General features: G+C 47.7%; 2 long non-coding RNA genes across 2 annotated transcripts in view; one reads left to right on the plus strand and one right to left on the minus strand.

Moving 5' to 3' along the window:
- Gm32008 overlaps positions 1-19,519 on the plus strand; it is a 60,558-nt gene continuing 41,039 nt past the window's right edge. Inside the window, exons 1-2 of the long non-coding RNA XR_874420.3 lie at positions 1-1,111; positions 3,648-3,782. This is a non-coding gene — a long non-coding RNA (predicted gene, 32008). The remainder of the gene's footprint in view (positions 1,112-3,647; positions 3,783-19,519) is intronic.
- Positions 11,797-13,069, minus strand: Gm31951. The gene is made up of 2 exons (XR_383265.1): positions 12,855-13,069; positions 11,797-12,008 (listed from the first exon to the last, which is right to left on the minus strand). It is a non-coding gene; the product is annotated as a predicted gene, 31951 (long non-coding RNA).

Genomic DNA, 19,519 nt, shown 5'->3' on the forward strand with positions numbered 1-19,519 from the left:
TGTTCAGAGCAGTAAAACCCTAAGACAGTCATGGTATCTGATTCCTTTTAGATGCTGCAGGATTTATTTTGCTAGTATTTGCTGGATATTTTTTTCACTGAGTACACAGTTATGCTGTTTTGTTGTGCATTATCATATTATGTACTTTTCCCATGTGAAAGGATCCTCCTGCTTTCATTCCCTCAGCACTGGGGGACATAAAGCAGGGCTTGATGGGCAAGTGCTGTACCACTGATCTCTATTCCCAATACCAATCGGATGCTAATGTGGTTTATATTGAAGACATCCTGTAATTTGGCCATCATAATCCAAAAGAGGCCAAAGAAAACCCTGTAGATTGGCTTGCAGCCTGAGGACAGCAGGAAAGATGAGAAAGGAAGGCTAGTATATTAGGGAATAAAAGGAAGGGAGTGGCCATACATCCTGATTCTGTATGAAATGATTGTTACCAAAGACTGCATCCTTTGTCTCTGGTGCTCTGGGTCACAGTCAGCTCCATGTCAGACTTCCATCTTGTTGCTATATATTCCTGTGGTTCTGTAGCGTAGGCATGCTTATGGCAGAGGCTCTGGATAGTTCAGGGAGTTCTCAGGATTACCTTTGGAATGGAGCAATGGTCAGAATTGGCTCTTGGTTCATGGCAGCCATCAGGTGGACCTGACCAAAGCCAGAAAACCAAAGAAGTTGAAATGCTTTCTCTAAAATTCTACCTTTTTTAATTCCATGTGTCTCACAAGTCTTCTACATCAAGCAAAGATACACTAATATTTACTTGTACTCTGTATCATAGGAAAGGTTTTATGGAAGAAAACAAACAGGCAAGCAGTCCTTGGTACCTGCCTTAGAAGTACTAATGAAGTTGATGGAAAAAAAAACTAGTGGATACGCTATGGAATTGGAGATGTCTTCTTGCTGCAGCCTAAGGGTGATTCTCATTGTTGTTCTTGTCTTGGCAGTTCCAAGAAGAAAGGCTGGCATGCTGATGCTGATTGGTGCCTGGACTGCCTAAGAAGGCCCTTGGGCTCTCTGGGCTTCTCTTATTTTCCACTTTTCTCCATGGGTGGCCCGGTTTCTGAATGTATGCCCAGCTTGGACCTTACATTTCTGCATGGTTGGTCCCAGGGAATTGAAATGTATCCTCCCCTCCACCCCTAATTTCTCTACCTCCAAGGGCCTTGGGACATAGTCCTGGCATCTAGCAGCCTCTGGCCTCAGCTCATAACCCTCTTGGGGAAGATCAAAACACACACACACACACACACACACACACACACACACACACACACACACACACACTTGTACCTACTCGTGGGAGTTTGGTAGCCTCTTTGCTCTTTGTTAGGTTATGTTTTATACACTGGCCTTAGAGGGAGGCATTTTAGAAAAAAAAAGCCAAGAGATTTGACCTAGTTTGAGATCACATCACAGAGCTGGTGTTTCCTTGGGTATTGCTAGGGAAACAGACTCCACATGGGAACTTAGTGGACATTGCTCTCTTAGGAACTGGAGCTCAGGGTCTAAAAGGTAAAAGGATGCAGAGCAGTGGGGCTAGAAGTGACATCATCACTGCAGGCCTGGGATGAGAACTATTAAAGATGGTTGCTGCTTCTGAGTATGTGTGTGTGTGTGTGTGTGTGTGTGTGTGTGTGTGTGTGTGTGTGTGTGTAAGAGCGTGAGGGAGAGGGAGCTCAGTGGTTGGTTGATGGAAAATGGTGACTTTCTGAGCAGCGAGTTGGATCCCATAGCATGTCCTTTGTTGTGCTGGTGCCTCACCCCATGGATAGGGCACAGATGGGGCCTTACACTTTCCTGCATTTTCAGCTGTGCCTCAGGTGTCAGTCCCTGAGCTGGAAGTCTCCATGGACAAGCCAGAAATGGCACCCGGTGTTCCTGACCTGTGCTAGGCATCACTTATCACTCCAGACCTATGGGTCTTATCTCTGGGATCTTTTGCAACACCCCAGGAGACACCTAACAATGTGTGGAGACATTTATAATGGTCACAACTGGAAGGTGGGGCTGCTACTGGCATCCTGGTTAGGCCAAGGATTCTCCTAACTAACCTATGAAATACAGGAAAGGTTCTATCCTGGTCTGCAGTGCGCCTATATATGCAGTGATCAGACTCAGAAAGCCTGTTCTGCTCAGAATCCCCAGGTGGCCTTGGTCTAGCTCAGTCCCCACCCTCAGTAGACTCAAGTCAAGCAAATAAGGACTGTTGTATTCTGAAGATGGTTCAACAGTTAGATGACTCATCCAATTTACTAGTTCTATTCATGTCATCACACTTCATATACTGAGACCTGATCATGGGCCAGGCCAAGGGCCAGGGAGTGAGAACACAGGGATTACCTAGGTAAGGTACTTCCCATTCCAGTACCCTGTGTCCAATGGGACATAAAACACACACACACACACACACACACACACACACACACACACACACACACACACACAGATACACTCATACATCCATCCAAGTAGATATGCATCCCTCAGGATACATATGTACACACATATATGCAAGCACACATACACCAACATGTGCAAGCAAATACACCTATCCACGCACACCAGGATGCTCAGACTCACACACCAGCATACACATGAAGGCACACACACAAACTCAGACATCAACACACATCTGTATACATACATATGCTCTCATACACAGACTTCAGTGCACATAGGCACAGCCCTCAACATATGCATACAGCAAGTGCACTCATAAAAATGCCTGTACACATTCATGTACACGTACGTGCACACCAAGACAAATGCACAAACATGCGCACACATGATCTTAATGCACCGGGGTGAGAGCTGAGGAAGAGAAATTCTATGAGACTACAGGGGTGCAGGGGTTCACAGTGATGCCTGGGAAGAGGTCATCAGTCTCCCTGGGGTGGGGATTTCAATAGAAGGAAAGCAAGTGAGCGCCTACCAGGAACCCTGGAGAAAGCAGCTGGCCTGAGATTCCATTTCCCCCTCTGAGGAGTGCCTGCTCCTTCAGCAGTGCCCACAATCATCCCTCCTTCCTCTTACAACAAAGGCCTCCCCTCCCTCTGCTCGGCATCCCCTCCCCCACCATATCTTAAAGTCCTCTGTAAAATTGCATTTCTAACCTTTGCTGCCTCTAGCCCCTCCATCACTGCCAGGGGAGGCCTACAATCTCCTGACCCAGCCCAGCCCTCAGATGAGAGTCAGATGGTGGCCTTCATTAGTCTCCCAACAATCACAGGAGTTTGGGGAGGAGATAGAGGAGGATGAACGTGAACCCAGGTCCCCAAGGGCTCTACACTTGACATAGTACCATTCTCTGCCTTCCATGTGGACTGCCTTGTGTATCTCATCCTCTCATATGTAAACAGTATGAAAGTTAATGGATGGCAGGGCCCTGGAAGACCTTAATAGCTAAAAGGTTCACCAGGGAGGGAATTAAAAGATGCTCACAGTTGGCGGCTGCCTGGAAAGGGACTAGTGGACAATACGAGGAATCTGGAGTCAGCAAGATGGATCTGTCATGGCTGCTTCACTATCTTGCTGAGTGACCTCATGGAAGTCACTTTACCTTACATATAAAACTCCTAGGCCATCACTTGATACACCAATAATACATGGTGACACCACTGACCTTTCATTGACAGAACCAAAGCAAGGGCTTAGAAAAGGATGTCTGAAGGCCTTTCCTGCTCTATCACCCACATCTCCTATGGTATGGTGACCACAGCTGACCGCTGAGGAGGCCAGATGAGGGCGATGTGATATGCCAGCACGCTCAGGTGAGCTCTGTTCATGTTCAATACACTTAACTAAGCTGTCTCTATTGCCCACAAGCTCTTTCCACCATGGGAACAGCCGGGAATTGGCATCAGAGTTAGGAGGTGGGATCTAGTCAGAGGTTCTTAGGTAGCTGGAGGCTCTACTGGGAAGGAGTGCTGGTTCTTGTGTGCATATGCCTGTGTATATGTAGTCAAAGCAACTTGTGGGAACCTGTTGTCTCCTTCCACTATGTAGGTTTAGGGGAATCCCACTCAGGTGGTCATGCTGGGTGGCACATGCCTGCCCATACTCGCTAAGCCACTGTTGCTGGCCCACCACTCACCCCCACGTTGATTTAGTATTTGTAACCTCTTTTCTTTGTTAATTTAGCCTACCTTAGATGTTTTGCTGCAACAACACAAATCCAATCCAGGACCTAAATACTGGTTGCATTGAGTTGAGTACTTAGACTACTCTGGGAACTGGGACGCTCTGCTTTCTTGTGTTGTAGAAGTGAGTGTTAACAATTGCCCCATGGGGCAGTGGTTAGTCTGTTCATTTTGAAAACTGAGGTCAAGAGATTTTAAGCAATAGTAAGAAATACATAATAAGGGTTGAGCCTATTTGATGCCAGTTTTTGTCCATGTTCAGTCTTGGCTCCTTCCACACCTGCAATTTCACTAAGCCCTTCTCCCATTCTGCATCTCTTACTTTTTTGAAGTTGTGGATTCCAAAATGGTGAGATCAAAACATCCATATTTTTATTTTGACTTTCTAAATGTCTTACTTCTGTCCATGAAATATCAAGCTGTGACTTAGGATGGAGACATGGGAGTTTCTTGGTCTTCTCCAGAGTTGGGCACATGTCCATCAAAGCTTAACAAAACCAGATCCATGCAGAGTCTGCTGTTGTGGATGCAGGAATGGTGGTTGGGTCCAACAGCCTGGTCTGCAGTGACTGCTTAAGGCTGTGTTAGTTGGCTAGAAGCTACTTGAAGAAGGAAGGGTTTGTTTGGGCTCACAGTTTGTAAGGATAGGGTCCAGCATGGTGGGCCTTGTAGCAAGAGAGTGTGGTCTCTGGGTACATCATGTTCACAGTCAGGAAACAGAAAGAAAGATGAAAGCTATCACCCTGTTCATGGTCCCTGTCAGATCCTTGGCCGGTGCTATCACATTCAGAGAGGGTCTTCCCTCCTCAGTTTAAGCTTCCTAGAAACACTCCTATAAACATTCCCAGGAACGTGTTTCCATGGTGATTCCAAATTCCATCAAGTTAAAAATCTAATGACGTATCACAAACCACTTACCTTTCTGGCCTCATCCTCTGCTAAGGACAGGAAAGATCATTGTGTCTTGCTGACCCACACACAACCTTGGACTGACATACCACTTTGGCATCTGTATCAGTAACTTTTTTACATGGCTGTAACAAAATATCCAGCAGGAATGCCTTGAGAGAGAGGATTATGTTGGCTTGCTGTTACCGAGACTACAGTTCATTGTGGTGGGAAGTCATGGTGACTACTGCAGTGAGGTAGAGTATACCTGTTTACATCTTGGTAAGTCAGGTAGCAGAGAACCAGACCAGAAATAGGGCCGGGCTACAGCCCTCAAAGTCTCATATCCAGCAATCATCTCCTCTGCCTATGTCTCCTTTCCTAAAATATCCCCACTGGGGAGCAAGCATTCAAACGCAGGAGCCTATGGAGGACGTGTCACATCCAAACTATATGGCACATTTCCATATCTTCAAAGCCAATCTTATTGAGTGTTCTCAGCCTTTTTCTTCTCTGGACTCTGGGGCCTTGACTTTCATCTCTAAGGAAGAGAGCTCACTCCAGAGGATTCTGGGAATTGGAGCTGGATATGGGGGTCGGGGATCTCAGGTACACTGCCAGGAGAACTGCCCCAAGGGAACTTATTGCAGCCTCTCGTGCATACTGGCTGGAGCTGAACTCTCACCTCTGGATGTCAAACCTCTAGTCACAATCCCAGATGTGTGTGGCTTTGGTGCCAAGCAGCTACACATTTGGGAATAACTGCTTAAGTGCTTGCCAGAACTGGGGCTGTAATCGCCCCACCTCCAAACCAGAGATTTCTGTTCCCTGACCAAGATCTATGAAATTGTCACCCTGTGAACAATTCCTTGGCATTCAGAGTCAGCCGGAGGTTTTTAGAGGAACATTTGGGAGTGATTTGGGAAGTGTTGCTGTTCCCTTGTCCTTTGCGAGCGAGCTGGTGAAGCCAGAGCAGGGAGGGAAAAGCTCCAGAGCCATCCCTCCCACGCATCTGGGAAGGTAGAGCGGGCTCCACTGCCCCTGCCTCCCCCGGGCAGGATTTACAGCCCACAGCTTGCAGATGACTGAGGAGAATATGGAAAGCTGGGTAATGATGTGGGAGAGAACACTCCCTAGCGCTGACGTGGGCTTCTCTGCACCAGAGACCCGAAGAGTGTGTAATTGAAGCATGCGCTCTGGATGGTTACAGCAACCACAGTCTTCATGATAGTACCTCCAATCTCCCCTCAGCTCCAGGGGAATGTGGAGGCAGGAGCCAGAGCCTGGTGAAAGGCAGACCCTTTCACCATTGGACTAGGAGCTTGGACTTCTACAAGAACCCAGGGTCTCAAAAAAAAAAAAATCTACAAGGAAGACAGAGTTTGCCCTCAACATTCCCTTTCCACAAAATGCAGTCCTGATCGGTGGTTGGAATGTGGCGAAAAAAAAAAAAAGGTAGTCTGAGGGGAGATGCCAGTGTGAAGTCTGAGCATTAAGGATACACCATCTTTAAAACACTATCTCTAGCTATAAGTATGTCCTGGGATATTCAGGAGATCCTTGCATTTATTTTTAATGAATATGTTAGAGAATGACAGGGGTACATGAAGGCTTCTAGGGCAAGTGAGGGAGGCTCTGTCATAGCATGGCCTGTATCCATCTCGTGGATTTCTGTCCCAGAAGGCAGCTATGGGAACAGTGCAGTCTAAGCCCATGGGAGAAGAGGCAGGGAATGGAACTGGGGGTGCTTAGGTGAGCATCGATTCTCACCTTCAGGTCCCTAAAGGTGGAAGGAGAACATCCTAGCCTTTGAAAGGAGAGTTAAATCCGATGGGGTAGAATCCATGGGCATAGGTGGCATCTAACTCCTAACAGCTACTTACATTCATTAATATTTACTCTGTACTGGGCACTGTCATTATTGCTGCAGAGGATGCTGTCATTATTGCTACAGATACTGAGGCTCATTCTTGAGGCTTCCACAAATGACCACAAACTTGGTTGTATAGAAATAACAGCGTCTTCTCTCATAGCACCAAAGTGCCAACTCAAGTTTGGTATTAAGATTTCACTGCTGGGACTAAATACATGAAGAAACCAACTTAAAGGGGGGCTTGGATTACTGTGGATTGTGCTTGTACAACCATGGGTGGCTGGCTCTGTTGTCATGTGCCAGCGACTAGGATGAATCCCACGTGGTGGGAGAAAGCTGCTCTGTCTCATGGCAACTGGGAAACAAAGGGACAGAGATCAGAGAAAGGACCAGGCACAAAGGCAAGTGCACACTCCCAATGACCTACTTTCCCAGCTGAGGTACTGCCTCTCAGTGTCCCCAACTTCCCAATAATGTCATCAAATTAGGAGTCATCCATTGATGGGGTCAAGGTCCTCATGAGGTAGTCAGTTCCCCAAAGTCTCTAACCATTGCTTAAGGACCAAGCTTTAACAACTCATGACCTTTGTGGGTATAGGACAGCAATATCTTTGTGAACTTGGAAAGGGTGTCTTTCCTTGTTCTCCCAACTTCTGGTGGCTTACTGCAGTCTTTGGCTGTCTTTGGCTGTCCTTGGCTGCCCTTGGCTGCCCCTGGCTTGAAGTTGCTGCCTCTGTCTTCTCAGTGCTGGCTCCACCATGACTGGATCCGAACATCGAGCCATTCTGGTACCCTAGCATGACAGGGTCTCAGGATCCATAAGTGATTGACATTCCTGAAGACCTGTATCTCTATCCCAAACCATGTCATATCCACATATCCTAGGTAGACATTCATTTGGGGGAGTATTAGTGACTGAATGTTTCATATATTAAGATTCATACATTGAAGCCTCAATACCTAGTGAGATCATAATTGAATATGGGGCTTTCATAAGGTAAATTTGGGTTAGGTAAGGTCTCAGGGGAGACCTCTGGATGGACTGGTAATTTCATAACAAAAGGTTATACAAAGAAGCGTTCCTGTGACTACACAGCACACAGCCTGAGACAAGTATATTAGCCTGGGAACAAAGTCTACTCAGCATCACCTTGATGTTAGATTTCTGGTCACTGGCATTGCGGGAAATAAATCACATTCTTGAAATACAATCTATGGTTGTGTTTTGATAGCAGACTACACTAAATAGTAGGGACCTCTGTTCAACCACTGGTACAGAGAAGCCAGCAGCAGAAGAGACCAAAGGTTTTACCCCTTCCCCAAGGCCTCAAAAGGGTTCTTCATTTTTTAGCAGGCAAGGTGTTTCCCTCGGGATGGGCTCTCATATAGCCCAGGCTGATCTCAACCATGAAATGTAGACAAGGCTGATACTGAAACTCCCAGTCTTCCTTCCTCTATCTTCCCATTGGTATGATAACAGGCACTTACCATCATGCCCTATTGGTATGGATTTCTCTTGTGGGTTCCAGCTGGTTTTACTGATCTGGGAATCGGGTGATATGTCAGAATCTCTTTGAGTCTTGGGATTCCCCAGTAGCTCTTGGACCGTGCTCACTGTATTCCATCTACCAGTGGTGAACTCGGAACCATCAGGCAAAGTTATAGCAGTGGACGGCATCTATCTGCATTCATGGAGCCTGAGCCTCAGCAGACTTTGACTTCTGACCTCTGCAGGGAAAAACCAGGCCTGTGGAAAAGGCTGATCTATGCTGTAGTTATCTGTCTCCCAGGATTAGAGGGCCAAGACAGAGGAGGTAGTTGTAAATCATCTAGAGTATAGTAAGTCAGAAGGTCCTTCCAGACCTTTCCATTCCTTTGGCAAGACTGAATGCAAAGAGAGCCCCGTTTCATGCTGAGGATGGGAGGGGATGACTTCTAAGAGCTAGGGGCCTTGCCACTTAAGCAAAAGACAACCCCTGCCCCTCCTCCCCACAATCCAGCTCCCCGCCCCCAGCCCCGGCCTCCCCTGGCATCTATAATTCCGTTTGTTGTGCTCGCAAACACCGTGTTGGAAGATTTCATGCTAATGAAAGGGTTTCTTGATTAGGTTACACTGTTACTGTAAATGTTCCCTCATTATCTATGTTATGGTAGGAATTTGAAAAAGTATAAATTGAGCGTCTTGCATAATTTATAAAACTTGAATGTTTCCTAATTAGTTCGGTTAGGTTAATGATGGTGCCTGGCGTCACTTCTTCCTGGTCTCTGCTAATGACCTTTCCCCTCGTCTTGCTGTCTTTCCCTCCCCACCACCAGCCCCTCCCCCATGTCCCCAACCACCAGCTTCCAGAGTGGCCTCCTCCATCAGGTGGGAGGAAGCAATGCCTTTGCAAAAATATGAATAGCTCCTTTTTCTCTCTCTCTTTCTCTTTCTGCATCTGCCACCCCGCCTCCAGGCCAAGAGGCAGCCTGCTTGAGGTCGGCCAGCTAGAAATCTGGTGCAGGCCAATCCCCCAAGAATGCCTGCCGTGAAGTGCATTCCGTTAGCTTTTGCTTAGAGACTGGCCTCTATTAACAGCCTGAGAAGGGAAAATGCTGGAGGAGGTGGGGGAGGGAGAAAAAAAAACCCTCTCCAAAGGGTTCTAAAATAACATTTGCATCCCCAAGTAATTCCCAGCTCTCCCTGGCAACCATTCATTTCTTCCAAACAGCAGAAATTTGCAATATGAAAGTGGATTGGCTTCTCCCTCCCTTGGGGCCCCTGTATCTCTTCATCCAGCGCCTTGGGTAAAAAGCAATGCATACGTTTACAATATAAATGTGATTTAATCGACCTCCCTGTCAGGGAGAAATGGCAAGCATATCAAACAAGACCAAGATGTTAGAAAGAAAAATCATAAATTATTCCTGTGACGAGTTTCTGAGCCGCCTCCTGGACTACTAGATGATGCTATATAAGGCTCTTCCTTGAAACGATAATTAAGATAATTCTGTATGACAAGGAGAAAAATGTCCAGCTTTGTATGAAATGTGCTTCGTGTTAGCAAGCTGAATGCTTGGTATTGATTACTCTCTCTGCACCCTCCCCACAACCCCACCGCCTGAGATCCAAGGCTAAAATTAATTGAACGATGAAACATCTCATCTCTTGAATCCTTATTTACCGAACATGCTTCCTAGAAGCCATGCAAAGTGGGCTGGCCTCTAATTCTCTAAATTGATCTCTTCCTTTGGCGGTGTCTGGGAGACCACGCACATGTGTACAAATGCACGCACGCGCACAACCCCCCCTCCTCTGAGTGCCCATTGTTCTCTCTGGAAGGCACCACATTCCCCAAGGAGGCAGGTTTGATGGACATATCAGTACAGCAGAGTCCTAACTCTTCTGTTAGGAGAGCACCATGGGGCTCTCCTACAAAAATGTGCCCAGTGCCTGAGGTCTCTAACGGAGACAGCTGCAAATAGGACCTATATTACTCTCTCTGGCCCTTGCAATCTACAAAACTACATCTGGCTCCTGTCTAGCCTAGCATTGATCCTCCCCTCCCCCTCCCCAAACCCTCCAGTGTGTAGTAGGGGCCAAGAGAAGCCACAGTTTCTCCTCTCCCATTCTGTCTGCTGTATCCTAGGCAGTCATTTCCTCCTGTGACAGGCACCAGGCAATTCTGGGCTGAGAGAAATGCTTTATGGGCTCGGCTCTGCTGGCTTTCCAGGGCTCTATTTCATCCTGACTGCAGTGCTGCCGCAGTGGTGCTGGGCCTCAGCTAGTTAATCCACTATGGGTGTCTGCTGCAGAGCTCTTGTGTCTCCAGTCTGGGAAGATAGCAGGGGCTGATGGCAAGGGCCAGACAGCAACCAGGCTGGGGCTAGAATGAATTCAGCATTCCCAGGCTTGCTGGAGTATTTGGATAGGACCCCTTCCTTCCCTGTTTCTTCTCCAAAGAAGTGGTGGTGTTAAGTAGATGTGCCAGTGATAAGTTTGGCACATTTTGTCACACAATCAATTTTTTTTTAAACCAGAGGCGCTTAGGCAATTGTGAGATAAATAAATGGCTCTTAGGGTTGCCAATCTTGTTTGTGACAACTCAGAACCTTGCCCCAAGAGAGTCATCCTTCCAGAATGACGACAAAGGAGAGCTCTTCTCCACAGCATGGAATGCAAAGGGGGGTGTGTGGTCTCACTGAGTCTCAAAAAACTGTCTTTTGGGGACAGGGTATGCAGGTACTTTTGGATCCCTGTCCGTGTCACCTCTAGGGGACATGGGAACACCACAGGGCTGTAGTTAGAGGTCATGGAGGCAGACTGTGATAACTAAATTATTCGGAGGGGGGTGCTGAGTGGGGGAGTAGACAATGTTGATTCTACTGCTTAGCACCTAGTACTACCTAATGAGCTCAGATTCAACACAGGGGTGGACTAGGGGGGGTGAGTCAAGGAGACATAGGCAGCCACCTGGGTGCCGGATCTGTGATTCATAAGCTAAACTGACCCTTAATTAGCTAATCATTGTAACTCAAGGAAGGAAACTCCTCCTCAAGGACAGGGACTCTGCAATATCTCGTCCACCCCTTCAGGGAGTAAAGAGTAGAGACAGCCCAATTCCACCGGCCCAGGAATATGGAGGGGAGCCGGTTAGTCTACAGTGCTGCGAGGCTATGCCAGTGACATGATAACCTCAGTGACATGCAGGAGCTCTGTGCATCCAGATTCCTCCCGCTTTCCCTTCTTGGGCTGGTATGGCACTCTGAAGACTTGGGTCTCACTTTTTTGTGTGTATGGAGACGGGGGTCTTGCCATATAGACTAGGCTAGTTGTAATTCATGGCACTCCTTCTGCCCTAGCATCTCTGGTGTGAGTGCTAGGATCAAAGACATGAGCCAATGCACTGGGCTTGGGTCTCATCCTTTCTGGGAGCCTAACATCTGGCAGGAGGCCCAGCCCGACAACATCCGAGTGAGGGAAGCTACCCTCCTCTGACCCCAGGTGATCCATCAAGTCCTCAGACATCCTGAATCCTGGCGCAGCCTGGTACACGGCAGGAGCCCGACAAGGGCTGGCTGAGTGGTTGGCTGCTTGAAGAAGAAGCCGCCCTTTTCTGTTGATGAAAGAGCAATTAAGACTTTAGGAGTCTGCAGTCTAGACAGGGAGCTGTCAAGACTCACAGAAGTGGGTCTGGGAGCTATAATAGGAGATTAGGGGGGCTCCTAGAGACTGGCACTGTAGACATCCATCAGCAGGGGGCATCATGGTGTGGGGCTGGAGGAGCTGGGTGGGTCTTGAGCATCACAAGGGGTATGATCAGGGAAAAAGCTGTAGTGGCTCTGCTAGTCTATGATGTATGTCTTACAGGTTTGTTTCTACACTGTCTCCTTTACTGATTTTTCACCACAGTCCAGACAACTCCTCTACCAGCGTATTACCTTAAAACTGTTGAAAAGATGATACTTGGAGAGAGAGCATTTAGAAAGAACAATCACTTTCTCCCTGTGCCTTATAGCTTCGCCTCAGTAAAAGGCTTCTGTTCGCAGACCTGTGACTTCTGGGAAGTTGTCCCTGCAAACTCCTGGGTGACCTTGGCCAAATCATACTATGCCCATGAGCCCTAGATCTCTTACCTGTAAGATACAGTTAAGGTTCCTGGGTACAGGGAAATGGATTATTCTAGTACATAGCTCCATTGCTATGTGCTTAGCCCATTCTCTCTCATAGAAGCTGGGAGGGGTGGTACAGCAAGGTGTTTCTGAGCAAATGCCAGGGCTCATGGTTCAACTGCTGCAAACTGCATTTCTCTAAGCCTCTCAGGAGCAGGAACGCTGCTTAGCATGTATTCCCTGCCTCAGTTCCTGGGCCCTTTCACATCGCCCATCTTTTGAAAGCCTCTATCTCTTTACCTGTCCTCTATTTTGTTCCCCTATTTCCCAGGGCAGCAGCTGCCACCTACCTCCTTCTGAATGAGACAGGGATACAGCCTTGGCTTCTGGAATTTGCAAGATTCCATTGCATCATCTTTCTGCTCATGGGCAGTTGGAGTGACTGCAGCCTGGAGACAAGTTATTATCATTGGTCTCTGTTTGCATGGTTCGTCCCTAGGAGGAGCCCAGCTGATTTAATCAGGGCTGGTTAATGGGGGCACTTGAAGCTTCACTCAGCCTGATGGGTTCTGGAAACAAAGACTATATTTAAAATATAGAATATAGAAGTCTTTGTTTTATATTTTACATTCTACATTCTACATTCTATATTCACTCTATATTCTCTGAAGAATTCCTAGGATACATTTAAAGGCCACCAGGAGTTCCTGTCTGAACAAATGACCAGGCTGTGGTAATAGGGTGTAGGTAGACGTCCAGAATACACAGACCGAGGCAGATACATTCGTCCATTTGGTGATTTATAGGTTTATAGAATAGGGTGCTGAGGGATGAATAGGAGTTCACCGCTTAGATGAGAGGGTGCTGAGGCAGGGGATGTATACTGTGACTGAAGTGCATTGGAGGCACATCGTGAACTATGCCACTCCCTTTCCCAGAGTCTTAGATTTCCTCTCATAAGATCCTTACTCCCTGCTACAGGTCTGTTGTGAGGTCTAGAGATGACAAAGGTGAGATCCTCAGGATACTGTCTGATCCTGTGGTTAACAACAGTGTCTAATCACCAAGCCTGGGGATACACGTGGCAGAGTCCCCTGTCCCTGTACCAGAAAAGAGCCCACACACCCAGCATTCTGTCATGGCTTTAAGAGATGCAGGTACCTGGATTCATAGTTTCCTATGTCAGATAGAAGGGCATGAACCTATGTAACAAAGATAATGGCATCCCTGTCCTTGGTGGCTGTCCCCCATTTCTGCAGGTACCTGTGATTCCCAGACCTAGCCTCATTGTATTCATCTTATCTACACTTTCTACCTGGTTGGTGTTGGAGTACTCAGCTCTGCTCTGTGGGGACACCGTACACTTCCCTGCTGGTTCTCCCAGAAACTTTCTGAGCTGAAAGAAGACTGTGTTGGGGTACTGGGGTTCTCTGTTCCCTAGGAGAGCTGTACTCTGTCTTCACTTTGAGTCCAGCCAGTCTCTACTGTGTTGTGTGCTTTGTTGCTGGTAGATAGGATTATTTTGGTAGCACCTTTGGAGTGTGCTGAGAGCAAGATGTTAGGAAAGGCAGCCCTGAGGAAGAGGTGATGGTTTCTCTTGTAGGGTGCTATGAGTCATTGATCTTACTTTAGAATCAGAGAGAGAGGTCCACTGCCTAAGCATCCCCACCCCCCTTCCTCCTTTCCCTGCTAGAAGTCATCTTGGCATCTTCTTTCTTCTTCCTATGCTATCTGCTGGGAATCTCAAGGCAAAGAACCCATCCCTAGGAGCTGCCCAGGACGACCACGTCAGCAACAGCATGTGCGGACCTCGGGTTTGTGTAGTGTGGATTGGAGCATGCCATCCCCAGGGTTATGCTTTGGACTTTCCTTTGAGGCCTTGCCTTTAATCTGAATTTCCCATTCCCCCGAGTCAGCCTGAAGGCAGGATCTCTTTGGGTACTAGGTGCCTCTCTTTCCACCAGACCTGAGTCTCCCTAGCATCCCAAGGGAGAGTGGCTAACATGCCACATTTCCAAGGGAACAGAGTCTGACTGTAACCAGACAACCAAGCAGAGAGGTAGAGGTGTGTGTGTGTGTGTGTGTGTGTGTGTGTGTGTGTGTGTGTGTGTGTTCTCCTCTGTGTGTGGTGCTGCTGTGGGAGCCTGAGGTCCCTGCATAGGTCCCTGTTTTCTACACCAATCTTGCAACCTCCTCCCGGTCGTACTTGAGCCTGTCTGCAGCTCTTTCATCTGCAGCTCTTATATCTCTGTCACTGACATAATATCACACCGGGGTCCATCCATCTGCATAATCACCTTCACCTGTTCCCACAAGAGAGTTTAAGAGGTGTAGGCTGTTGGAAAATGACCATAAAGCCCGTACGCAGATGCCTTCAGTGGCCAGACCAGCATCTATCATAGGGTAATTGCAAGCAGAGAGTGAGGCTTGGGCTCTGTGCCTGGGAAAGCAATGGGGCCATGTTTACTTTAATTGTTAAAGGGAGGAGAAGAAAGACAAAGGAAGTCTTCCCTTAAGGGACAAGAAGAATTCTTCAGTCTTGAGACTTCTGTCCACACTTGGATGGACCATGGTTTTCTGATCAAAGTAAAAGAATAACTAGCCTTTTTTTCTTCCCACTCTGTCCTGGGTTGCAAATGCTTCCTCTGACTAGTTGTGTGACTTGAAACAAGTCTTCCTCTTCTTTTTAATTCCATTCTTCTAGCTGTAAAGTGAGGATAACGGGTGAAACCATTGGTTTCCAATCTGTGTTGCATGTATCCTTGGAGTTCGCTGGCTGGCAAGTTTGCGAAGGAGTCCATTAGACCATTCCTCACCATGCAAAGCACACTGCTTTATTCCCGTCGGTTCTATACTCAGAGTTCGAGAAAGCAGACAAACACGGGGTGGTTCCTTTCTGTGAGAAGACGGGGTGCAGGGTTCTGGGGTTCTGGAGGCCATGGGTGAGATTCAAAGACCTAGATTGGGCCACCTGTCCCAATCAGTGCCTGCTCAGCCCCTAGCTTTATTTCCCTACAATAAAGTGGCTGAGCCTGGGCAGATGGAGACTGCAGAGTGAAGACAGCAATAGTCAGACACAGGAGGAGCAAGTGGAGCCCTGGATACCTTAGTGGCTGGAGTGTCCTCCCTAGGCTTCTGGGAGCTCCGCAGCACAGAGAGTGGTCTAGGCTGGGGGCTCCATGGAAAACCAAGCATTCCTTTCAGCTCTTCCTTGCTGCTTACAGGCTACTCAGCTTCCTTTTCCTGATCCCTCCCTGTGAGCTTTCACTATCTCCCCCAAAGTGTCTTTCACCTGCCCAGGCTGGCCATGGAGCCCTGCTGTGGGGCTTCTGTTGCTAAACACTCACTTCCCTGAGACTTAAGTCTGTAGCTATCTGTTTGGCACCCTCCTCAGGCTCTTGCCACCCTCTGAGGCAGTACCTTGGGCTCTCACCCTGTGGGTGCCATTAGCCTGCACCTAATTTGTTAGATTTCAATCTTTCCATTGCCCTCCATCTTGGCCCTGTAGTCCTTAAACGTTAGCCCATCTGGCCCTGCATCTCTTGAAGGGTAAGGAAAGGCTAGATCAGGTTGCTAAGTTGTTTATCCCAGAACCTCAAAACTGCTGCCTGTGGACTCTGAATATTCCTGCCATGAGAGTGTCTGCTGATCTCCATGGCAACAGCTCCCAGCATGCCTTATAGCATCTGAGAGTGGTTCAGTATGTGGCCATGCAAAGCAGGGATGGGGAGCATGTTTCCCTAGGTGGCTCACAACAATCAATCAGCCCACGAGAGGCCTGTGGTGGAGCTGGGTGTGCTTGTTTTCAAAACTTTATTTTGGGTCAGTGGGTGGTTCCAAAGCTAAAGGTGTACTTGGGAAATAGGTGTCCCAGGGACTCTTCGCACAAAACTCCTTCTTTCACTAAGCCACCAAGCAGCTACCTCCTGAAGAATCAGTCCAAGGCTAGGATACATGCCAATTTTTTCATTGTGGAACCCTGGTTTTAGATGACTCTAAGCCAAGGCCGCAAATAAAAGGCATTTGAAAGCAAGGCTGGAAAGGAGAGGTGGCTGCCAGGAAGGGCACTAACCGCCGGAGCAGGTGAGAGAGCCATCTTGTATCCCGAGTCCCTCAGAGACCAGTCTGCGTAGGAGAGCCTGCAGACTGCAGAAGCAACATAGCTTCTGGGACAGGCCCTGTTCTGGGGCCTTATCTTCAGCCAGGAAGTAGATCTGAGTTCCAGACATCCGCACTCCTTCCCCACCAGAGGAGAGGTGGCCTGCAGAGAGTACTCTAACCACTGAGACTCAGGAGAGAGCTGGACTCCCAGGACTGCTGACAGAGGCTAACAGAATCACAGGAGGAACAGGCTCCAGCCAGAGACAGCTATAACAGCTAGCGCCAGAGACTACCAGATGGCGAAAGGCAAACGTAACAATCTTACTAATAGAAACCAAGACCGCTTACCATCATCAGAACTCAACACTCCCACCTCAGCCAGTCCTGGATACCCCAACACACCAGAAAAGCAAGATTCGGATTTACAATCGTATCTCATGATGCTGGTAGAGGATTTTAAGAAGGAACTTAGTAACTCACTTAAAAAAATACAGGAGAATATGGCTAAACAGGTAGAAGGCCTTAAAGAGAAAGCACAAAGATCCCTTAAAGAATTACAGGAAAGCAAGGCCGTCTGCTGTGCTGCTGGATCTCCTTTCCCCAAGTATCTAGCTTAGTACCTTCCCTCCCTTCTTCAGAGGACAGAGTTCTGGTTGTCAAGGTAAAGGGTGGAGAAGAAACCCGGGTTTCTAATTGCCAGTCCTGTGATGCTCATCCCACCCAAGGGAGCCATTTTCCCCTTGGTGTTATGTTAGCTGAGGAAACCTGTATGGCTCTGGAAGTTTTCCAGTTACATGGAGGCACACATGATTTCCTGCAAGACACTATGGGGTACTAGCAAGAGTAACTTCCTGTGAGTCATGAGGCATGACCATTGTGTGGCTAAACGTATGTCATCTTGACATGAACTGTAGTCATCTGAAAGGAGGAAATCTCTGGTAAGAAAATGCCTCCCTTAGATCAGGCTGTAAACAAGCTTTGCAGCCTTTTCTTAATTAGTGGTCAATTCCAGAGTGGGGGATCCAGCCCACTGTGGGTGGTACCATCCCCTGGCCAGGAGTGAGCAAGCTGTGGAGAGCAAGGCAGTAAGCAACACTCTTCCATGGCTCCTACATCAGCTTCTGCCTCCAGGCCTATCCTGCTAGAGTTCCTGCCCTCACTGCTTTTGATGATGAACTGTTATGTAGAACTGTGAGTGAAATAAACCCCTTTCTCTGAGTTGCTTTGGTCATGGTGTTTCATCACAGTAGTAATCCTAAAACAATCATGTTTTTAGATTTGCTGGTCTGGTTAGGGACTTGCCTTTTCTGTGTTTTGGTGTCTATGGTTGGATAGTGAACAATTGGATTCTAGCACCTGCAAAGGCTTTTTCTGTGCACCCCAATCAAGTTCATGTCAGATCCTCCCCCCATTCACTTGCCCCCACCCCTGCCCCAGACAGGTGGACACAAGCAAAACTAGGGTCTGGATATCTCTGAGGAAAATCATGGCTATCCTGCTGTGTTGTCTCTAGTTCTGAGGTGAGAGAAATCGTGGTCCTTACTCCTGCCTCTCTGGCTAATCCTTAGCCTGAACTTTGACCTGTGGGTTTCCTTGGAGATCTTCTGATAGCCAATGTCCATAGATAGCTCTCCGGCAGGAAGCATCCCCAGAAGTGCATGGAGCAGGCTCTCTAATATAACAAAAAGTCACCTGTTTTCATGGGTAGTCTATCTGGTGACTGGGTAGGGAGTACATCACATTGTCCCTCCCCAGGACTCCTTGGCTGATTATCAGGACCTGTCCTGTTGTTCAGACTATAGTCTGGGTCCATGCACTAATTCCATGGGATGAATCATTAGTTCTGTTTATGAAGTCTAACAGGTACCTACTCGGCACCCCCTGGAAGACTGATGGGACTTCATCACCTGTACTCAGCTGGGCATCTTCCTGCCTAAACATGGCAGTACTGCCAGAGCATCAGGTGGGTTCCTTGCCTTTGAGTGACAGTTCTCATTCCCTTCCCTTCTAGTTTGGGACACCTCTTTTTGGTCTGGGAAGAACATTTCCTTATCCATGCCCTATGTTGCCAAGATGCCTTGCTTCTTGCTAAGAGCCTAGCTCTCTGTCTCTGTATCTCTCTGTGTGTCTCTCTCCTTTCTCTTTTTCTCTCCTCCAAGCCCTGAGGCCATTTTCTTCTTCTGACAGATTTGTGCTTTTGGAAATAAGTTGTCAAGTAGGAGCCTTCACCCCAGCTGAGCAGCAGTGTTCTGGCAAAGCAAGCATACACGGGGAAAGGGGACACAGAGGGTGTTGCAGTTTTGTTTCTGTTACTATGATAAAAATACCCTGACCAAAGGGAGAAACAGATTTATTACATAGTTCCATATCATAGCCCATCATCTCTGCAAAGTCAAGACAGAGACTCGAGCTTGTCACATCATATCAACAGTCAAGAACAAAGAGAGAATATACATATCTTTTCCTGCTTGTCTGCTAGTTCTCACCTTTCTTACACTGTTCAGGACCTCTTACCTAGGGAATAGTGTTGCTCACAGTGGATTGTATCTTACTCCATCAATAATCCCCACAGATATGCCCATAGGCCAATCTGATCTAAGTGTTTCTAGGTTATATCCAGGTGACAGCTAAAATTAACGGTCACAAGGGAGACCCCTGGGGGATCTTCCGAGTTCTTACCTCTTGATTGCTATTTTAAAGAACTCTCTGGGCACACCTTACAGGAAGCATTCTCAGATATTATTGCCTGCTGGCAGATCCTACCACTGAGTCCCCTAGGAAATCTGGGAAGCTCAGACACCAGCTGGACCCTCCAGTGCTAGCCTGGGGCCTGGAGGGTACACAACAGACAACCCTTTGGCTGTATGACTGCAAGGCAGGCATGGCAGTGAATTGGCACAAAGGCACACTTTGG

The sequence above is a fragment of the Mus musculus genome, chromosome 14, assembly GCF_000001635.26.
Source record: "Mus musculus strain C57BL/6J chromosome 14, GRCm38.p6 C57BL/6J".
In the NCBI taxonomy this organism is placed as follows: Eukaryota; Metazoa; Chordata; class Mammalia; order Rodentia; family Muridae; genus Mus; species Mus musculus.